The 17,935-nt window shown below is 45.2% G+C and overlaps 1 non-coding gene and 2 pseudogenes across 1 annotated transcript; all 3 read left to right on the top strand.

Moving 5' to 3' along the window:
- The first annotated feature begins 936 nt into the window (after nucleotides 1–936).
- Nucleotides 937–2,508, top strand: LOC134368373 (transcriptional repressor p66-alpha-like; annotated as a pseudogene).
- Nucleotides 2,509–3,663: 1,155 nt separating this feature from the next.
- LOC134368870 (U2 spliceosomal RNA) lies at nucleotides 3,664–3,855 on the top strand. Its single transcript, XR_010022557.1, has one exon. It is a non-coding gene; the product is annotated as a U2 spliceosomal RNA (small nuclear RNA).
- A 2,858-nt stretch (nucleotides 3,856–6,713) lies between these two features.
- Nucleotides 6,714–8,807, top strand: LOC134368372 (transcription factor E2-alpha-like; annotated as a pseudogene).
- The last annotated feature ends 9,128 nt before the right edge of the window (nucleotides 8,808–17,935 follow it).

Here is a 17,935-nt window from a genome sequence, read left to right as displayed (position 1 = left end):
AGTGTTTGACTTAAAGTCTACTCTGTCTAATACTATTATAGCCACTCCTGCTCTCTTCTGATCACTATTTGCATGAAATATTTTTTTTCCTTCACTTCACTTTTAGCCACTGTATGTATGTGAATCTAAAGGGAGTTCTTGAGAACAACACACAGATGAATCTTCGACTTTTGTTTTTTATTCGTTCAACCATTCTGTATCTTTTAATTGGAGAGTTTAGTCCATTTATATTTAAAGCAATTACTGATAGGCTAGGATTTACTATTGCCATTTTGTTATCAGTTTTCTGTTTCTCTTATAGTTCTCTTGCTCCTCTGTTTCTCTCTTCCTGTCCTCCTTTGTGTGTGGGGGGAGGAGTTGTATTTTTTTTCTTTTATATAACTTCTATAAATATTTTATTTGTGATTACCAAGTGTCCTGTGTGAAATATATTATAGTAATAACAGTCTATTTTAACCTGATAATAAAGCTGAAACAAAGTAGCAGATATGTAGGATGAGAAGTCTAGAGATCTAATGTCCAACATGAGAGCTATACTTAATATTCTATCGTACTTGGTAATTTTGCTAAAAGAGTAGATTTTAGGTGCTCTAGCCACACACACACACACTCACACCCACACACACACACACGCACAAAATGGGGATGTGAAATATGTTCATTTGCTTTACTATAGTAATCTTTTCACTATTTCTAGGCATATCAAAGCATCATGTTGTAGACCTTAAATATATATAATAAGTTATATTTAAGTCTTACAGCAACGGCGCTGATGAGCTAGTGTGGACAGGCGACCTTGCCTTTCAGAGCCCTCTAGTGTTTTGGGGGCCTCAGGCCAGGCTCATTGACCTGCTGTGCATGTCTCAGGTTGTAACACCAATGCTGGTCTCCAGTTCTGCGGCCGAAGGTTGCATTATGTGGCTAGTGGCACTGGCCTTGATGGAAACAACCAATGAGGCCCTCATCAAAAGTAGTCCTGAAGAATGAGAAAGGATGATCAAGCAACTGATAGAAGAATTAAGATCAGAGGAAGCAAAACTCATCTTGTTGAAAAACTTGCCACAGTGTCAAATGCAGAAGGAAGCCACTGCCCAGAAGCCCACAGGCTCCACTGGGAGCACCATGACCACCCGTCCTCTGCATGTGCAGGGCACCCAAAACATTCCTGCTATCAAGCTGTCACTTCTGACCTCTTCAACTTAAATGCCGGGCAGCATGATCCCGCTTCTGCTGGTCCGGGAAGTGCAGCAGGCATCCTCAGTGCTGGTGCTGCAGGTGACCTCACAGGTGGTCATGGCCCCACTCGTCAGGGGATCACAGCAAATCCACAACATCAGACAACATTCTAGCATGGGGCACTGCCCCTCCTCCTGGACCCCAGGGTGTCCGTGCCCAGAGTTCAAACTCAGGGATAGAGAGTCATCCAGCAAGGACTCATCCGTGTCGCCAACGTCCCCAACACCATTCTCCTCATCAAAATCCTGCAGCCCTCCTCAGCGTCATTAAAGTGTTCACGACCAACTCTGCTCAGACCAACTCCACCTCCACCAGCGTGGCCTCCATGATCACCTCCACTGAGTCTCCAGGCAGCCAAGAGGTGGCCGCCGAGCTCGGGCTGTGCAAACAGCTAGAGAAGATGCTGCTTGAGATTCCCCCTCCCAAGCCCCTCACTCCAGAGATAAATTTCCTGCCCAGTGCTGCCAAGAAGTTCGTCTACCTAGTTGGCCTGGAGGAAGTGGTGCAGAACCTACTGTAGACGCAAGCAAGCCGGATGTTGGCCGCCCTTGTGCTCTCCCAGGTTCTTACATGTGCGTGCACTGCAAGATGGCCTTCACAAGACGCAAGGGCGGGGCCATCATGTGCGAGAACAGGCGCTCAAGGTGGAGGGCACTAGCTGGCTCAAGGCCACCTTTGTGAAGGCGCTACAGCGGGAGCGTGCGATCAAGCAGCGCCTCCTGTAGCAGGACGCCGCGCCTGCCACCGCGCTGCACCCACACTGAAGCAGCTCATAAAACCCCACTGTAAGTTGGTGCTCGGCTCAGGAGAGGCTCGCGACTCGAGTAACAGAGCTGTGCTACTGGCCTCCAGCCAGCTGTCCTGGGGCTCAGGCACGATGACCCATGGTGTCCTGTACAGGTTTACCCAGCCCCCAAACTGCAAAACACGGCCTCGGGCACGGCCCTGGTCAGGAGGACTGGCAGACATTCCAAGAGAGCCTTGAGCGCCGGAAGGGGCAGCACCGCCTCCACCTGGAAGAAGACGTCTCTGAACACCCAGTACCCTTGCGTTTGTCTCCAGAGTTTGGCAGTACCCAAGACGTCCTCGGCCGTGGACCGCCAGCGAGAGTACGTCCTTGATGTGATCCCGCCACGCTCCACCCTCCAGTCAGCCACGTGGGATAGTGCCAGCCAGGACCGGTGGAGGACAGGCTCCCTCCTCACTGTTACCTGGCCCCGGTCTAGAAGGATACACTGTGCCGCCCTCCACTGTGCTGACCCTACAGAGTGAGTGACGGCCGTTCTGCACAAGCGACACCTCGATTCTTGGCTGCAAAGTCTCTTCGCGGCTGGGAGATGCTGCTTCACAGGCGGACGAGGATTACAACTGGGGGACCTTTCCACGGGGCTTTCTTCCTCGATCTCTTTCCTGTTACTTTGCCTAACACCAGCAGTCAAGTGGACCTCCGGGGCTGGTTCTGCCCCAGGCCGCCTTCTTTTGCCCCCAGCAGGGCGCAAGGGAGGCTCACCCTGGACACTGTGACAGGTCTGAGCAAGGCTGGTTCCCCGGGGCTCCTGACTCCAGCAGGGCGTTTCTTTTTGTTTTTGTTTTTCCCTGTCTTCGGCCCCCAATCTGTGGCTGCGTCCCTTCAGGGCAAACTCTAGGTTGAAAGATTTTTGGTTTTTTTAAGCACCTCATGATGATGGAGTTAAAAGTAAACCGAGCAGACCCGGGGTCTCTGTTGTGCACACGTAGTCCCGGCCGCCCCCGTGCGCTGGAGGGTGGGCGGCCGCGGCTACATGAACCTTACGAGTGGCAGAGGCAGGAAGCGCCAGCGCAGCCTCGCTCCTGCCAGAAAGCCTCCCTTGCTGCGCCTTTCTGAGACCCCCCAACCCGCCAGGCTCAACTGAAGAACAAACTGAAATCCAGACCCGGCCAGAGAGTAGGGATCCCAGAAGCTGCGCGCTGCCCACAACGGAGGGAGGAGAGAATCCGCAGCGACGCCCTGAAGCCTGGCCAGGAAGTCGGAGGGGAGGGTTGCTGTGTGGTTTTTTCTTGTGCGGCTACTGGTGGTGGTTTACTGTATTTATTTTTTTTTTTCCTTTTCTTTTCCTATTCATTTTGATGGACACAGTCTTAGGCCACCCTGGCCTGCGTTGCTCTCTGGTGACCTCGCACAGTTGCGTCTGGGCTGGGAGGCGCCGTCCAGGTGTGCGGTGAGCTGCTCCCCCAGACTGAGGATTTCTGTTTGGGTCTAGCTAGCTAGAGCCTTTCCTTAAAGCTGAGGTTGCTGGCAGGGCTCGCTTTCACACTTCCTCCCCCTACCCCACCACCTTTAGTGTCTACAGAAATGTTTTGTAAAGGATCAGGTCCTCTTTTAGTTTTGGGTTTTTTTTTTTTTTTTTTTCTTTCTTTCCCCTCCCACTCTCTAAAAACCAGTTCCACATCACTTCTCGGCCTTTTGGCCAAGATCATGTGTAGTATCTATTCTCATCAGTTTAATATCTGATACGTCCTGTATTGGAGAACAGTATATTAAATGGATTTTGGGAGCAGGGACATGGAACGGGAGCTTGCTCTGTCCAGTCCACGCATCGGCCTGGTATGGCAGTGTCTCCAGGCACAGGTGCACCCCCTTGGGGACATGAGCACTGGTCACGCAAGATCAGAGACGGTGGGGAGAGGGGGGTTGCAGTCCCTCCGCCTGGCGAGGGCTAGACTCGCGGGAAGCTGCTTCGTGTGTGGCCTGATCCTCTTCTGTCCACCATGAGAGGGAGGCTGGTGGGGTCCCGCCGAGCGCTGCGTGCCCGCCTAGAACAGGGGGGCCCTTTGACCGGCTGCCATCGCCGTCGTCAGGCTCTCCACAGCCCTTTTTCCCATCTTTTCTTTCACTTCGGAGGCCCCGTCTGTCCCCGTCTGTCCCCTCTCTGCATCTTCTACAAATGTTCTCTTAATATTCTTGCGCATAGCTGGCTCCCTCCCAAGGACGTGGCTTTCCCTTCCGCTTTCTCAGGGGCTGTCTCTTCTCTGCCACATGCCTCATCCTCTACTACCTGGGTGGGGAGCACGTGTACTTGCTTCTTCTTTCTGCTTCCCATAGCCTTCATAAAAAATAATAAATAAATAAATAAAAACCAGTTCCACGATGAAAGGCAGAAGTCGTTCTGTGTCTACCGCCAACTGGTCCAGCTCCATGCATAGTGAGGGCGTCTGGTGTCCATGCACAGGTGTACGTCCATGTGAGAACTGGGTCCCTCTGTCCCCCAGTGCAGCTCCAGTCCTGTTTTTCTGTTGATGCAGTTAGGGACTTTAATTTAAAATCCTTAATTTGTAGGCCTGCCTTCTTCAAACACAACTGCTACAACATTCCAATAAAGGCTCACTTAACCCACTTGAAAAAATAAATAAAAAGTAAAAAAAAAAAAAAAAAAAAAAAGTCTTACAGCAGATTAAAACGGAAATACAACATACCAAAGCTTACGGAGTTCCGCAAAAGTAGTTCAAAGATGAAAGTTTACACCGATAAACTCCTACATTAAAAAAATTAAAAGGAGGATCTTAAATAAAGACCTAACTTTGCACCTGAAGGAACTACAAAAAGAAAAAACTAAGCCCAAATTTAGCAGGAAGAAGGAAATAATAAAGATTAGAGTAAAAATACAGAGAAAAAAAAAAAAAACGATCTAAAAACTCGACAAAACTAAAAATCGGACTTTTGAAAATACAAACAATTGACAAATTTTAAGCTAACCAACAAAAGAGAGGACTCAACCAAAATTATAAATGAAAAAGAAGACATTACAACTGCTACAACAGAAATACAAAGTACTATGAGATTATTATGAATAAGTGTATGCCAACACAGTGCATAATCTAGAATATAATGGATAAATTCCTAGGAACATGCAACCTACCCAGACTAGGTCATGAAGAAATTTAAAATGTTAACAGATCAATGAGAAAGAGATTAAATCATTCATCAAGAAATTTCCAACAAAGAAAAGCCCAAGACCTGATGACTTCACTGCTGAATTCTATGAAACATTTAAAGAAATAATGCCAGTTTTCCTCAAACTCTTCCAAAAAATGGAAGAGGAGAAAACACTTTCTAGCTTATTCTATGATGCCAGCATTACTCTGACATCAAATCCAGACAAGGACACTACACGAAAAGAAAATTACAGCCCAATCACTGTGATGAAAATAGACAGAAAAATCCTCAAATATCAGCAAACCTTATGGAACTGCACAGTGAAATGTTCACACACCATGGTGAAGTAGGACTTATCCCTGGGATGCAGGAGTGGTTCGACATATGCAAATCAGTAAGAGGCATATACCACATCAACAGAGTGTAGGACTACAATCATATGACCATCTCAGTGGATGCAGGAAAATCATTTGAACATCATCAAAATCATTTGAAATAATGTGAATGGCCTTTCACAATAAATACTTTCAACAAAATAAGTATAGAAGAACAGTACCTCAGAATAATAAAGGCCAGATAGGAAAAGTCAAACGCATAGAATCCAAGTGCAGAATGGTAGTTGCCAGGCGCTCAGGTGTGGGGGAAATGGGGAGGTGTTGGTTAAAGGCTACAACCTTTCAGTGACAAGATGCGTAAGTTTTGGGGATCTAATGAACAGTATGGTAACAATAGGTAACACAGTTTTGTATTCTTGAAATTTCCTAAGAGTAGATCTTACGTGTTCTCAGCACACACACAAAATTAACTGTGTGCGGTGATGGATGTGCTAACTTCATTGTGGTAATCATTTCATAGTGCATATGTATATCAAATCACCACGTTCCGTACCTTCAATATAGACCATTTTATTTGTCAATTACACCTCAATAAAGCTAGAAAAAATAAAATATAAGAGCTTACACACACAAAAACAAATGACCTGTTAAAAAAACAAGACATAAGAATGTCATGATGACGTTAGGTTAGACAAAAATTAATAAAGCAGGACAGAAAATTTTTTAATTACAGCAATGTTTCCGTTTTACTTCTGACCGAAATCTATTCCCAATTACTAATTGCTGCCCATTTCCATTTAAATATCTCAGTCATTTATCTACAGTGGAGATCTAACCTAGAAAAAAAAAATCTAAACCTGCCTTTTAGACAGGGAATCTCTTCTCCATTTACTTCAGTTAACTACAGCACAGAAAGAACTTTATAAAATATAAATTAAGATCTTAAATTATTTTAAAACGGAACTAAATTTATAATCAGGATCCGTGCACCGCAGGGACCACGCACGACCCTGCCCCAACGCCCCAGGTGACATGGAGGAGAGGGCCAGGGCCACGCACGGCCGCCAACATGTGACCGTAAGGGGCCGGGTAGTGATGCCTGTTTGTCGGGGAAGGGCCCCCAGTTTCATGCTACCGCCGCCCCGACACCCCACCCCCCTTCACTGTGTGCCAGGCAGTGCTGTGCGGCGCTGTCTCTAGGCCTCTGTGCCCACCATCACTGCTGGAGAATGAGTCAGCCACAGAGGATGGCACCTGCGGGCACAGACAAGGAAGTCAGCGACCTCGTGGACGTTAGCGTGATGTTTCTGCTGCCTGTGGCCAGTGGGAAGGGCCTGCCCGCCTCCTTGAAGGTGAGCGGTTTGGAGGTTCGGGTCTCCAGGACTAACCCAGCTCGGGCTCCTCGGGCACCAGCAACCAGAACAATTCCCCCTTTGACCCTAGCCCCACCTACAGTGAAGGGCCCACTTGGGTGAGTCCCACGACATTCCTGGGACCTGAACTTGGAGGCGAGGGCGGTGAGCAGAATGCCTATGCCACTTTCAGGAGAGACACGGGTGTTGGCGAATTGACTCAGGCTGGCTTCCTGCCGGGCAAGCTGGCCCTCAGCAGCCCCAGGCCACTGTCCCCTTTGGGCATCAAGGGTGACTTCCAGTACCTACCTCGGCAACCCTCAGTGGAGAGCCGCCGACAGCAGCCTGGAGTCCGACAGGGCGGGCGGGCTTCAGGCCATGCTGGGCAAAAGCTGGTCTCCCCTGCCCCTCCCGCCAGGCCCGTAGCTCAGTGAGCTGTGGCAGTGTGTTTGGTTGCTTGCACCAGCACCAGCGCGTGGGCTACCAGCTGCAGGGAGCAGAGGTGAACGGCGGGCTTCGGGTTGTGTCCACCTTCTCCTTGGCCCTCAGGGCAGCCTACAGCAGCATCTCCAACCACAGGCCGTCAGCGGACCAACAGCCTCGTGGGCTCCTGCGGGACCACAGCCTGCAGCTGCACGACGCCCTTGGGAAGGCTCTGGCCTCCACCTACTCCCCGGATCATTCAAGCAATAACTTCTCCTCTAGCCCCTTGACCCCCGTGGGCTCCCCACAGGGCTGGCAGGAACATCGCAGTGGCCCCAAGCAGGAGCTCCCTGTGCCTTAAAGCCCAGCTGCGATGGGGTCCGCAGAGCCTGATCAAGATGTTGGACCACCGGGACGAAACCATCCACGTGGTCCATGGCAGGGCGTGCAATGTGCACCGGCTGCTGTGTGGCCACAGGACGCTGGCTGCGGGCTTTGCAGGCCCCCTGCTGCAGGGCGGGCGGCACGCTGGCCTGGTGGGAGGCGCCCATTCTGAGCAGGGCCTCGCAGGCAGTGTCAGCCGCCTGCCATCGCAGCCACCCCAGCTAGCCCAGCGCCCTCCCTGAGCGCTCCCGCCTCCTACAATGGACTGGGCGAGGGGTGCCGCGGCGGGTGCCAGCGCAATCAAGCGGGAGGAGACGGAGGACGAGGAGAACACGTCGGTGGCTGACAGCTCGGAGGAAGAGAAGGAGTCGAAGGCCCCCGGACACGGAGGAGCCCAGATGAGGACGACCTTCTGACCCCAGAGCAGAAGGCCGAGTGGGAGAAGGAACGGCCGGTTGACCAGTAACCCCCCTGAGCCGCTGGGGATCAGAGACACCGAAGAAGCTTTTCAGGAGCTGGGGCGCATGTGCCAGCTGCACCTCAACGGTGAGAAGCCCCAGACCAACCTGCTCCTCCTGCATCAGGCCTTGTCGTTCATCCTCAACCTGGAGCAGCAAGTGCCAGAGTGGAATTCGAACCCCAAAGTGGCCTGCTTGAAGCGGTGAGGAGAGGAGAAAATGTCAGGTGTGGTGAGGCAGCAGGGCAGGAATGTTCTGGTCCTCCCAGGTTTGCTTACAAAACCAGTCAAACGTGACGTTCTATCTGAACCCGAGCACAAGGTAGGGAGACAGGACTAGCATAGGCGGTGGAGCCAGATAGAGTTGAATGTGCAGCCTGGTCACTAAGCGGAGATGCAGACACAGGAGGGTGCTGAGCCGCCTGCTGACGCATGGAAGGTACTGGGTCCCGATTATGAGGCTGGGCTGCAGCTGCAAGGGGGACCAAAGTTCAGGGAAGTCCTCATAGGTTCAATTGCCACAATCCAGGGCAGATAACTTCGAGGTTTCCGGTCTCACTCTTAATTTGGTGGGTGCCCAGGTCATCACTGGTACTGGGGATCTCCTCTACACCCGAGGTGCAAGGACAAATCTCGTTGTCCTTTTGGACCTGCTATGGCTCTTTTTACTGCAGTTCCTCATTCAGCTGTTGATAGTGGCTGAATAGTGTTGGCCCTTTACCTTTTTGGGGTTTAATTCAGGGGGCGATAATTATTGCAGTGCCTTCTGTCCTTACACTCCCTTGAAGGGGTCTTTTAAGTTTCACGGATGTCTTGGGTCCCTGGAAGGACAACAGGGAGATCACAGAAGGGCAATGGTTTGGGGAAGACGGTGGAGAAGGGATGGGAACAAGGGTTTCCTGAGAATGCATGTGGGCTGAGGGGGTTGTACCAGGCGAGGACAGGGTAGGAATCTTGGGAGAAAGGAGTCAAGGGGAAGACGAGAAGGAGCTTGGGAGGTCATCTCACCTTGCCCTTTCCTCTGGACTTGGGTGGAGAGGGGTTCTTCCTCCTCTTCCCCGATTTGGTGTTTCCGGTGAGCTGTGGTTTCCTGGTCTCCTTTGCCATGTCAGCACTGCCCAGTGGTCTGTCCCAGGGCCCCTGGCCTCCCTATATACGCCCTGCACAGGACAATGAGCAGCCACACCCTCCGCTTCATTTGGTCAGCAAGCCAGTCCCCCAGCCTGTCTAGCCCTGTCCTGGCAGGGGTGGCTCAGACATCACAGTGGCCCATCCTGACTCCTCCAGGAGTGGGGGGAGGCCAAGGTGCCCTGGTTGGAAAATGGGTGTTTTCTTAGCAACCGACAGCGCCTTCTGAACAGACCTGCCACACTCCTCATGGTTCAATTCTGGGGGATCACATGGCAAGGAGAGGGTGTCTTCTCCAAGCCCTTCCCCAGGGCCACCTGGTTCAGTGGCTCATTCTGTTCTCTCCCACCCTTCACCATTACCTGGATTTTGTATGTCCTACCTACAATCCACCCACGGTAATGTGGCCACACTTAAATCTAGGTGGAGATATGAATCATCCTACTACCTTCCTAAAAATTTCTCTTAGGTACCCTGATGACCACTCACTTCCTGGCTGCCACCAGGAAACTTTTCCATCCCACTCGCGTTTCCCAGTGTCCACAGAGGTCCCCTCAGTTTTGTTTTCCAGTCTGAAATCACTGCCTTCAGGCTGGCAGACTCAGTAAATAAACTCGCTCTTCTGTGTATCCCAGTCTTGTTTGAAATCTGGGGGATCTACTTATCTCAATAGGTGTAGTACCGAAACTTGAATTTTAATAGTGTGTGCAGCAGTGAGGCAGATATTTACATGCCAGAAGTTGTGGTGGATATTCGCATGCAGGAAACTATTATCCAAGAATTATAAATTCATGATACGGGGAGGGGGATTGCTCAGTATTGTACTTAGGATTCTGGTTAGTGCAACAAGAAAAATTTAGGCTTCCAGATTGGAAAAGTAGAACTAAAACTATTTTTCACAGGCCACAAGTTAGTCTATGCAAAAAGCTGTACCTATCTAAAATAGACAACAGTGTCATTTAAAATAGCTTTAGAAAATAAGAATTATGTAGGAAGAAGCTGGGAAATAGTCACATTAATAAACTCAACATCACTATTTATTAGGAAAATTAAAATCGAAATCACAATGAGAATTCTATACACTATTGGAATGGCTGATATTGGAAAGGATCATCCCATCTAAAGGTTGGCAAGCATGCAAAATACTGAAACTTTCATCCAAACCTGGTGAGATTATAAAATGACACATTTTCAAAACAATTTGACAGTTTCTTAAAAAGTTAATCATATACCTACAATACACTGCAACCATCCCCCTCTCAAGTATTCATATAAGCCTTTTCAATATTCAAGCTAATCTACCAGGACAGGCAGATCAATAGTTGCTTGGGACTGGTGATACAGGAAGGGGCTGGAGGGAGGAATTACAAAGGGATAGGAGGAACCTTTTAAGGGTAATGGATATGTTTACTATCTTGACCTTGGTGATAGTTTTCCTGGTGTATAGATATGTAAAATTTTCAAATTAGCCACTTTGGGAAATTCATTGAATGTCAATGTCAAAAATACCTTAAAAAAACTCTATTTTAAAATTATAATCTCTGCAGAGTAAGGCAACTTTTTAAAAGATTAGAGAAGAGATTTGTGGGGAGAGTATTTTGTCAATTGAATTATGTAGATATACCGAGATATGGTGGTGACCAAAGTCAAGGCTGGCTTTTATTCAGTCTTATCACTGTTGTAAAATTCTCCATAGGGATTCAACTTCCACTTCTGGGAAGATGGAGTAAATGTGTTTTCCCCCATTTCTCCTGCTAAGTACAACTAAACACTCAGAACAATATATGTAAAACAAGCATAAGAGGACTTAACAGTGGAGAGAGAAATGCAGGCTGGTGAAGACCTTGGCGTCCAAGGAATAACACAGTGGTGAGTTCCTCAGGTTTTCCTTATGCCTCATATATTTCAGAAATGGAGCTTTAAGAGCTATCAAATGAAAAGGCCAACAGGTCCAGGGGGCAAAAACAGCCTCAACAAAAGCCTGCTCTGTCTACGCAAAAAAGGAAGGGGTCAGCCTAATAGGATGGAAATCTTTTACACAACAACTGCCCTACTCCCACCAAACACCACGACCAAAAAAGAAAAAAAATGTTTTAAATCATCTGAGGCTTCCCTCACATACACACCAAGAAAATCCAAGTAGGAAGCCAAGATTTTCACCCTCATCAGGATATACCATGGTGCTCCAACTGCCCCCTCACCACCATTAGATTGGTGTCAGAGAAGTCTGAGTGGGAGCTTGGAGTTTCTTCCCCACCAGGTACAAATGAGGCCTTCCCATATCCTCAACCCCAGCTTGTCTGTACAGCTTATGTGGGGAACATGGTCTTCCATCCAAAAATAACAAGTTACCCCTTCCTCTGTCAACTGGGATGTCAACAAAGTAGGCCTAATGAAGTGTGAAGACTTTCACTACTGTCCAGCCATAATGAGGGCATCCACCACAAACCGTGGTATCAGTGGAGGCCACATGGGGGACGTGAATGAAAATACCAACCACTCCCATATAAGGAGGTATCAGTAGAGGCCTAGTGGGGACCCAGAGCAGCCACTCCCACTCAGCAGTAATGAAGAGACTTGAGTGTCAGTGGAGGTCAAGACGGGAACCTGGTCTTCCATTTCCACATGGCAGTAATGAAAGGGTACCCTGCTTCTCTTGTTAAAGTGGTGTCAGAGGAAGCCAGCTAGAATAGAAACATTAAATAAGATCCAGAGTAATATACCATGACAACCAAAATGGCAATAGCTCAACCAAAAATCACCCAACACAGTGCAGAGGGTGCCAGGAGCATGCTGGCTCCTTTGGGTGCTCACAGTAGGGCATATCTCAGGTAATATTGTCTAGATCCACCTACTCCAGCAGAGAAATTTCAGAAAGCCCAACCACCTACCCTGGGCAATGCAGTGTACTATCCACCTTGGAGAGCCTGCTGGGAACTCCCACTCCAACTGAGAGGTTGAGGGGAGCATGCTGGCTTCTCCCAGGTATGCACAGTGCATTGTGGCCCTGATAAACTTGCATAGACCCACACACTCCAGTGGGGAAACTTCAGAAAGCTTGCCCACCTCACTCAGGGGCACAAAGAAGTGCACCAGCACTTTGCCCAGTACTGTACACTCTGCTCACTACCCCAGCAACCCTGCCCAGTTTACCAGAGGAACTGACCATTGCCACAACACCTGTCCAAGGAATCAAAGTTCGACTGGTGACCACAGCGACACCATACAGAGTCACTCACTTTGGCACAGGAACCACTGAGCGAACCAGCCTACGCCCAAGGTACTTAATGCTGTGCCCGTAGCCACAAAAACCCTACTCAGTGTTACCCACTCCCAAGAAGAAACTGCCAAAGGCCCCACTGCCTCAGCCATGAAGACACCCACAGAGAACTCCAAGATTGAATGCAGCTGAAGAAGTTGCACGAAGACTACCCTACGGTGCTCACCTGGAACCAAACCTGAAATACTCAAGCTGACTGGTAATATAGAACACTTCTACAGGAACAGTTTCTCCATTCAAGAACTACCCCAAAAGTTAGAAGAAATGACTGCCACAGCAGATGCCCAGACATCAACTCACAGACATGAGAAGCATGAAAATAACAAGGAAACGTGACTCCACTAAAGAAAGCAATAGTTCTCCAATACCAGACTCGAAACAGCAGAAAATCTATGAAATGCCGGAAAAGGAATTCCAAACAATAATCTTCCAGAAACTCAGCATGATGCAAGAAAATAGACTGAAATAACAATATGGGAGAAAAACATTCCAGGGACTGAAGGAGAAATTCAACAAAAAGATGGATATCATAAAAAGGAACATAGCAACATCCTGGGACTAAAGAATTCATTCAACAAAATAATAAAATACCACCATGAGATTAAGCAAGAGCCTAGAACTAGCAGAAGCAAGAATTTCTAGACTTGAAGACAGGCTTTTGAATTAACTGAATTGGACCAAAAAGAAAAAAGAATTTAAAAACTGAAGAAAGCTTATGCGATCTATTGGACAAGCTTAAGCATGAAAACATACAGATTATGGGTGTTCTGGAAAAAGAAGAGGAAGGAAAAGTCATTAGAGATCTATTTAACAAAATGATAGCTGAAAACTTCAAAAGTATTCTGAGAGATATGGTCGTCCAGACTCAAGAGTCTCAGAGATCCCCAAACAGGTTCAAACTCCCCCTCCAAAAAAAAAAAAATGCCCTCCTATGATATACTATGGTCAAATTGTCAAAAGTCAAAAAAAAAAAAAAGAGAGAAGAGAGAAGGAGGGAGAGAGAGAGAGCAGTGAGAGAAAAGTGTCAAGTCACCTATAAGGGAATCCCCAGCATACTAACAGCAGACTTCTCAACAGAAACCTTATAGGAAATGACCCACCAAGAACACTATAACCAGCAGTGCTATCCTTCAGAAGTAAAGGAGACCACAATGAGACTGACCGTACAAGAAATCCTCAAGAGAGTTCTACATTCAGAATCAAAAGAGCAATAATCATTGTCATGAATGCGTGAGAAAGAATAAAACTGCCTGGTAGAGTAGATACGCAAACAAGAAAGAGAAAAAACCTATATTTTATCACTAGAAGAAAAGGAAAAACAAAAAACATAAAAGAAAAGTAATCAAAGGGAACGAAACAAGCAAAACAAACATAAAACAATCATTAAAAAAATCAATAAAATGCCAGGAGTAAGGCAAAACCTTTCAATAACAACCCTGAATATAAATGGATGACATTACCCAATTAAAAGATGTAGACTGACTGATGAACTAAAAATCTAGAACAAACTATATATGCTGCCTACCAGAGGCTCACTTCACACATAAAGACACACATAGACGAATAGAGAAGGGTTGGAAAAAGTTATTCCACAAAAGTGGAAACCAAAAACAAGCAGGAATAAGTACACTTCTATCAGATAAAATAGACTTTAACACAAAAAGTATAAAAAGAGACAAATAAGGACATTATAAAATGATAAAGGGAATGATTCAGCAATAGGATGTAGTAATCATGAATATACATGCACCCAACATCCGAGCCCCTGGATATATAAACCAATTATTCTTGGAGCTAAAGGGATAGATAGACCCCAATATGTTAATAGTTGGAGACTTGAACATCCGTCTCTCAGCATTGGACAGATCACCTGCACAAAAAATTAGCCAAGGAACATTGGATTTAAACCGCACGTTAGACCAAACAAACCTGCCGGACCTTTACAGAACATTTCATCCAAATGCAGAATATGCATTCTTCTCATCAGCACATGGATCATTCTCCAGGGTAGACCACATATTAGGCCCAAATCAAGTCTCAACAAATTTTAAAATATTGATCTTACATCAAGTATTTTTTCAGGCCACATTGAATACAACTGGAAATCAATAACAAGTGAAGCTTTGTAAACTATGCAAATTCATTGAAATTAAACAACATGCTCCTGAATGACCAGTGGGTCAAAAAAGAGGGAAAGCAGGAAATCAAAAAAATTCTTGAAACAAATAAAAATAGAAGCACATCACACCAAAACCTACGGGATACTGCAAGAGCAGTATGAAGAACGATGTTTATTGCAATAAGTTTTTATGTCAAAAAAAGATGAAAGATCTCAAATAGACAACCTGATATTATACTTCAAGGAACTCGAAAAGCAAGAAAAATCCAACCCCAAAATTAGTAGATAGAAAGTAATAATTAAAGTCAGAGCATAAGTTAATGAAAAAGAGGCAAAAAAAAAAAAAAAGATACAAAAGAGTAATGAACCAAACACTTGTTTTTCTGAGAAGATAAACAAAATTGACAAACCATTAGCTAGACTAACCAAGAAACAAAGAGAAGACACAAATACCAAAATCAGAAATGAAAAAGGAGACATTACTACTGAATCCACAGAAATGCAGACTCACTAAAGACTATTATGAACAACTATATGCCAACAAATTTGAAAATCTAGAGAAAATGGATAAATGTCTGGACATATATAACACAGCAAGACTGAAACAAGAAGAAACAGAAAACCTGAACAGACCAGTAATGAGCAATGAGATTGAATCAGTAAAAAACAGTCTCTCAACAAAGAAAAGCCCAGGACCAGAGGACTTCATTGCTGAATTTTCCCAAACTTTTAAGGAAGATTTAATACCAATTCTTCTCAAAGTATCCAAAAAACTAAAGAAGACAGTAGGCTTTCAAACTCATTCTATGAGGCCAGCATCACCCTGATACCAAAATTAGACAAAGACACAACCAAAAAAGAAAACCGCGGGCCAATATCTGTGATGAATTAGATGCAAAAATTCTCAACTAAGTACTAGAAAACAAATCCAACAGAACATCAAAAAGATTATACGTCACTTAATCAACTGGGATTCATGCCAGGGATGCAAGGAAGTTTCAACATAAGCAAAACAATAAATGTGATACACCACATCAACTTAATGAAAGACAAAGTCATATGATGATGTCAAAGGATGCAAAAAAAAACTTTCTTTATCCAATTCAACATCCCTTCAAGATAAGAGTTCTCAACAAACTAGGCATAGAAGAAAAGTGTCACAACACAGTATAGGCCATATTTGACAAACCCACAGTTAGCATCATCCTGAACTGTGAAAACTTGAAAGCTTTTCCTCAGTGAACTGGAACAAGACAAGGATGCCCACACTCACCGCTCCTATTTAACATAGTACTGGAAGTTCTAGCCAGGGTAATTGAGCAAAGGAAAGAAATAAAGGACATCCATATTAGAAAGGAGAAAGTAAAATTGTCCCTGTTGGCAGACGACATGATCTTATATAGAGAAAAGCCTAAAGAGTCTATCAAAAAACTGTTAGAGCTCAATTAAGAATTCAGTGAAGTAGCAGGATACAAAATCAGTATATAAAAATCAGTAGTGTTTTTACACACTGTCAATGAACTAGCAGAAAAAGAAATCAAGAATGCAATCCCATTTACGATAGGTATCAAAAAAAGTCAAATATGTAGGAATAAATCTAACCAAGGAAGTGAAAGATCTCTGTGATGAAAACTACAAATCAGTGCTGAAAGAAATTAAGGAGGACACAAAAAGACAGAAAGACATTCTATGCTCATGGATTGCTAGAATTAATATTGTGAAAATGATCATACTATCCAAAGTGATCTACGGATTAAACACAATCCCTATCAAATTCCCAATGACATTCTTCACAGAAATAGAAAAAAAATCCTAACATTCACATGAAACAAACAAACAAAAATTCCCGAATAGACAAAGGAATTCTGAGCAAAACGAATAAAACAGGAGGTATCACACTACCTGACTTCAAAATGTACCACAAAGCTGTAGTAAACAAAACAGCCTGGTACCAGCATACAAATAGACCCATGGAAAAATGGAATAGAATAGAGAACCCAGGAATAAATCCATGTACTTATAGCCAACTGATCCTTGACAAAGACCCTGAAAACATAACATTGGGGAAAGAAGAGCCTCTTCAATAAATAATGCTGATACAACTGGATATCCATGTGTGGATGAATGAACCTATACCCCTATCTTTCACCGCATACAGAAATCAAGTCAAAATAGATTGAGGACTTAAATGTAAGTCCTAAAACTATAAAATTTCTGGAAGAGAACACAGGGGAAACCCTCCACGATGTAGAACTGGGCACAGATATTATGAATAAGACCTTAAAAGCACAGGCAACAAAAGCAAAAATAATCAGATGGGAGTTATCAAACTAAAAACATCTGCACGGCACAGGAAACAATCAACAGACCAAAGAGACAACCTGCAGAACGGGAGAAAATATTTGCAGACTGTGCATCAGACAATGGACTAATACGCAGAAAATAGAAGGAACTCAAACAAGTCTATCGTAAAAAACTAAATAAACCAATTTAAAAATGGGCAAATAAGGTGAATGGATATTTCTCAAAAGAAGACATACATATGGCCAACAGGTATATGAAAAAATGCTCCACGTCATTAATCATCAGGGATATGGAAATCAAAACTACATTTAGATATCTTCTTGCTCCTTTAAAATGGCTATTACCAAAAAGGCTGAGAATAACAAATGCTGGTGAGGATGTGGAGAAATGGGAACCCTTGTACATTGTTGGTGTCACTGTAAATTAGTGCAGCCATTATGGAAAACAGAATGGGGTTTTCTCAAACAACAACAGATAGAACTACCGAAGCTCCAGTGGCGCAATCGGTTAGCACGCGGTACTTATATAACAGATAGAACTACCATATGATCCAGCAATCCCCCTACTGGGTATATACCCAATGGAATGGAAATTATCACGTCCAAGTGATACCTGCACTCCAACGTTTATCACAGATCTATTTACAATAGCCAAGATATGGAACCAACCTAAACGTCCATTGACAGATGACCGGATAAGGCAACTGTGGTATATATACACAATGGAATTATATGTACACTACTCAGACATAAAAATGATTGAAGTTCTGTCATTTGCAGAAATATAGATGAACTTGAAGAAAATCATGATAAGTGAAATAAGCCAGGCAAAGAAAGAGAAATACCTCACTCATAAATTGGAGCTAACAAACAAACAAACAAACAAACAAACAAATAAATAAGAAACAAAGAAAGAAACAACAATCCCAATGATCTGCTAACCTTTCAAAAGGAGAGAACAGAACTGTCGTTACTCAAGGTGGGAAAGGGAGAGGGGAAGGGGCG

This window comes from Cynocephalus volans, chromosome X (assembly GCF_027409185.1).
Source record: "Cynocephalus volans isolate mCynVol1 chromosome X, mCynVol1.pri, whole genome shotgun sequence".
In the NCBI taxonomy this organism is placed as follows: domain Eukaryota; kingdom Metazoa; phylum Chordata; class Mammalia; order Dermoptera; family Cynocephalidae; genus Cynocephalus; species Cynocephalus volans.
This window is presented reverse-complemented; position numbering and strand designations above follow the sequence as displayed.